We start from the raw sequence: 5,129 nt of genomic DNA, 5'->3' as shown, positions 1-5,129 counted from the left end.
AGATGTAGGGAATGAATTTGGACACCACTACAAAATGGCTGACACCCTAAACAGTGCACTATGTAGTGGATAGGGGGCGGTTTCGGACACAGCTTTAGTCTCTTGCTGGACATTGACTTCCTAATTGGTGACCCACTCCTCTGGCCGATCTGCAGTGGAATTTGTGGAATGTGGCTGCTGATTGGTTAATTAATCCATCAATTAGCCTATCACGCACTGGCAACACAGATTTTACAGAGCCTTTGTTTGTAATAAACTCTGGTCAAGTGCTTGACATGTCATAATGCCTCAGCTGCCTAAAGAATGCAAACAAACAAACAAACAAACAAACAAACAGAAAAGGACAGTGGAAATAAAAGGCTGTTGAGTGGTTTTGGCCGCTGGTCTCATTGTTGAAAGTGGATTCGTATGTTGAGACTCCTGTTCTGCTATCTTCGTTCTGGGTCGCCCATCACTTCTGCTCAGACACATAACAATCCTGACGGCTCGTTTTCATAGGAGAGCGTGTAAACCTTAATTACATGCCTGCCGAAGATCTTTTTGGGCTTTTATTAGAATTGATATTTCATGTAATGAAAACAATTTTATTTTCATGAAAATAGTTTTCAAAAACAAAACTGTGAGGTGTGCGACACAGGGGAAGGGAAATGGCTTTTTAATGTACTTCATTTGAAGATGCAATGTGATGAATAATACAATGCATGAAACATAGAGAAAAAGCAGTTGTACTTAAAGGAGAACTTCCCCTTTTCTGATGTGGTGTTCTTCTCTTTCTTGTGTGTTGCTGACTGTATCTTCCAAGTTTGAAACCTAAAGAGGACGGTGACAGATGTATGTAATAACAGAGGAGTCTGAGTTCATCCCTGGTTGTGCCTTTAAGATGCTGAATTCTCCTTTCCTCTTGTGTTGGTAATGTCCATGTCTCAGAAGGCAGATTTTCTAGACGGCCGCTGTCCCTCCATCCCTTCTCCGTGGATAAACGGCTCTGGGAAAGTTTTGACTCCCCCTCACTTTGGGGATTTTGTACACAAACCCTGGAGTCATCAGCCGCCTCCACAGCGATGCGGGAGTGTGTCCGTCCTGCCTCAGCAGCGGCCCTGAGAGGCTTTCTCTGTCTAATGAGTCCCAGAGATGCTCCTGCAGCGCAGACATTATTCCACTGTGTGCTTTTTATTTTATTTCAATGTTAGTTCTGTTTGCTAAACATAATAGTGTACATGAGAAATCACAGCTATATGAAATGAAATGGACACAGACTGGGCTGTGTAGCAGGGTTTTAGTACTAAAGCAATACATAGACAATACAGACTCTATACAAACCGATCTCTTGCAGTCAGGGAGTATTTTTCCTCTTTTTCTGAAGGCTTTACTGGACTAATCTGAAATCTCGGTCTCGTCAGGCAGACAGGTGTGGAAACGATCATTTATTTATGATATAATGAGTCAATGCTTAAGTCCTTCCACTTCCCGGCTGATTCTCATTCACACGGCCTCTGTTTGCTGACAGGAATTATTCATGAATTGCAGATAACTTCTGAACTTTGCTCAGTAAAGTGTTCGGAACAGGAAGGCAGGAGGAGACGGGGGGAAGCTATTTTTATTTATTCATGTGTATATATATATATATATATATATATATTTTTTTTTTTTTTTCCAGGTAAATGGTATTTCAGTGAGTCTCAGAACAAGGTGCCCAGTGAGGGAAGGCAGTTGTATAATATGCACAGGGCTGACAGGGTGACGGGGGAAGCGCAGGGCACCGCTGCGCAGATCGGCTGTGCATCAATCGAAACCCCGACTCCACAGGGGTCCACGCTGGCTGAGGACTGCAGAGGCTTCAGAGGATCGACTTGTCTTGTGATCTCAACACAGTGCAACTGCAGAGCAGCACAAATGTTGTGTTGTTGTTTTTTACGTTTCGAGTCAAATGCAGTTTTAAAATGAGTCAGTAGAACTACAGGAAGGTCCTTTGTGTAAATCGTAGTGAGAAACAGTGTTACGAGCGCAAGCAGCTGGTTTAAGGGTATGAGGGGGATATAACATAAAACATACAAACAGCAGGAGTGGGGGAGCAAGATGAGTACAAAAGGGTTTATTTACACATGGGTGAGGAGTATATACACCTATATGCAATGTTGAGGAAAGAAGTGACAATGATTAGACAAAACAATACACACAGGGGGAAACCACTTGGGCGGTGTCGGCTAACTCTACAACAAAACAAATCCTTATCTGAGGGGATCCGCTTACCTAACTCGTATTACTTGGCAGACCCTAACTAACTAAACTGACTAAACTTCACAGCTAAGCCAGAGGGGAGACCACCGCCCCTCCCTGAATACCTGGTGTGCTAAACAGAGATTATTCCTATGTGCAGAAGTGTAAGCCCATGGGTATCTTACCTATTGACCTGTTTTACCCTGAACAAAGTCCCTACCAATTGCACACTGTGACGAAACACACAGAGAGGAGAACAGCAGACAATAACACATGGAAATTCAATCAGTAACAAAGGTAGGATATAACAAACAAACAGGGTATAGCGACACAAATCGCACCGCTGTCTGTCAGCTGGGGAAACACAGGAATGGCAGCTCATTCGGACACGTTTGATTGGACAGGATCGCACAGCCTCTGCAAGGTAATGATAATAAAGCTATTTCATCTGGGTGGAAGAAAGAGCACAGACTCCAAAATACACCAGGTCAGGGTCATGGAACTAAAGTCATCTTATATAATTCCTTGACTCAAAAATGACTATGAAATTGTATTTCCGTTTACGTGAAAAGTTTGTGTATGTTATCTGTATGTGTGCACATGGACATTATGCCTAATTACTGCCTAGGGACATACATATATCATATTGTAAATCTTTTATGTCTGAATTAATGTTCTATAAAGTTTTCCTGTCCAATAAAATGTTTTACTACAAATTATTACTTTTTGACTTTAAAAAATAAATGCATGAACTCCAGCTTGTCTCTTTCCAGAATCCAAATCAGTGTAATTTTCTCATCCTGTAGAAAGAGCTGTTATAATGAAAAGCCCTATGAAGATGGTGTGAAGTCAGCTGTATTTTTAATGAAATCTTCACAGCCCTTGACATGAGAAAAAAAAACAACTAAAAAAACAGTGATCACTATTACAGTACATTAAATGCACTTCAATCAACTTGTAATCACGTTACCAAGCCCCTGTTATTAACACATTAATTGAGTTTATGCATTCATTGTGGAAAGGGGACTAAATCCATAATTAATCCATGCACTAGAATTCCTCCTGAAGTTATTCTATAGAAAGTAAACCTTTGAATGTGTTTAAGAGAAGTGGTGCAGTTTTCCCACAGCTGTCCACTTGCTTTTAACTCATTGAGCTTCTGTCTCTTTATCTGTAGTGGATCAATCTTCATCCTGCCTACGTGTTTTTAACAGCAGACACTTCCACCTCAGTCATGCTGTTGTTATTCTGGGATGCACCTCTGACAGGGCTGGCTGAGTATAACACGCCTGTGATGGGGATCTCAGTCACAAGACAGTTCACTCCACCCAAAACTCTTAGTCTTCAGTGAAAGCTTGGTTCTGGCACAACTTCACCGAGCCGGCTTTTGGTCTGACCACACAGCTGAGCATTCAGCAGCAAGCCCAATGATCCATAACCTTTCTACAGTTCTGGGCTCCACACTTCAAGAAAGATATCGCTGCTCTAGAGGCAGTTCAGAGGAGAGCAACCAGACTTATTCCAGGTCTGAAGGGAAAGTCCTACTGAGAGACTGAGGAACTGAACCTTTTCACCCTGGAACAGAGGAGACTACGTGGGGACTTGATCCAAGTCTTCAAAATCATGAAAGGCATCGACCACATCAAACCAGAGGAGCTTTTCCAGATCAGCAGGGACACTCGCACCCGGGACACAGATGGAAATTGGGCTTCAAGGCATTCAAGACAGAAAACAAGAGACACTTCTTCACACAGAGAGGCGTCACAATCTGAACAAACTCCCCAGCGATGTGGCTGAAGAGACAATTTGGGAACATTCGAAAACAGACGGGATAGGATCCTTGATCACTTAGTTATTAATGGACACCAAACGAGCACGATGGGGTGAATGGCCTCCTCTCCATTGGACACTGTCTTTGTGTTTCTAATGTTTCTTAAAGCCCTCTTACCTGAGGACCAGTGCAGTTTGGATGCTGGGGAGGTCTGACAAAGCAGCCTGAACCTGAGCTCTGATGGCATACTGGTTCTCAACTGGAAAATAATTGACCTCAAGCAAAGTTAATGATACTAGAACCCAAACTACCTTCCTTAAAGACTGGAACAGGTTGTGTTGGTGGAAATGTAGCCTACTGGTTTCTCCTCTCGGATGGATCAGATCTGGTCGGTTTATCCCATTAGTGAGAAGCTTCTCAAACGAGGTGACTTACAGTGACCTGGGAACTCTTCTGGTGGATACAGGGAGACCAGTTCTGGCTGGCTGCACAGAAAGACTCACACTCAGAGCGATGTTCGACTCTGCCTGACACTTTTCTCCACAGATTGCAATGCCTTGTTCCCGGCACACCGACTGTTGTTAATCCTGTGCTTGAATGGCAACACGATGTCTTGTCTGTCAGTTCTTAGAAGAACATCCACTCGCAGTTACGCTGCACTGGTGTTAAACATTACCCGGTGACAGACGCTGGCACACGCGCGTTAGCAGCGCTGAAGGCACCGGCACGATTAATGGAAAGAACGAGGGTTTGAATGAATTTTTAAACACACATGATTATTTCATACAGAGGTTTCTTAGTGCTAATATTGACAGATGTGTGCTTAAGCGTTGCAAAACATATTATTTACACGTTTCCTGCCTAGTCTGAGCCTCTATTGATCTGACTGAGTCACAGGTCATGACTTACTGTTGAGGCTAAAATTTGATTTCAACTTTTGAACAGAGTCCAGCCAAGGCAAGGCAGACATGAATGCATGACTCCCTTCTTTTAGTAACTGATAAGAAATCAACTTTTCTTTTGTATAGTTATCATGGTTAAGGAAAGGTGGAATATGCACCAAATAAATAAATACATGTACACATCAGAAGGACTCTATATGCAGGCTGTGATGAAGACTGGGGTTCTGAATCCTTGTGAA

This window comes from Amia ocellicauda, chromosome 16 (genome assembly GCF_036373705.1).
Source record: "Amia ocellicauda isolate fAmiCal2 chromosome 16, fAmiCal2.hap1, whole genome shotgun sequence".
Classification (NCBI taxonomy): Eukaryota; Metazoa; Chordata; class Actinopteri; order Amiiformes; family Amiidae; genus Amia; species Amia ocellicauda.
The sequence above is the reverse complement of the archived record's forward strand: the minus strand, read 5'-3'. Positions refer to the sequence as shown.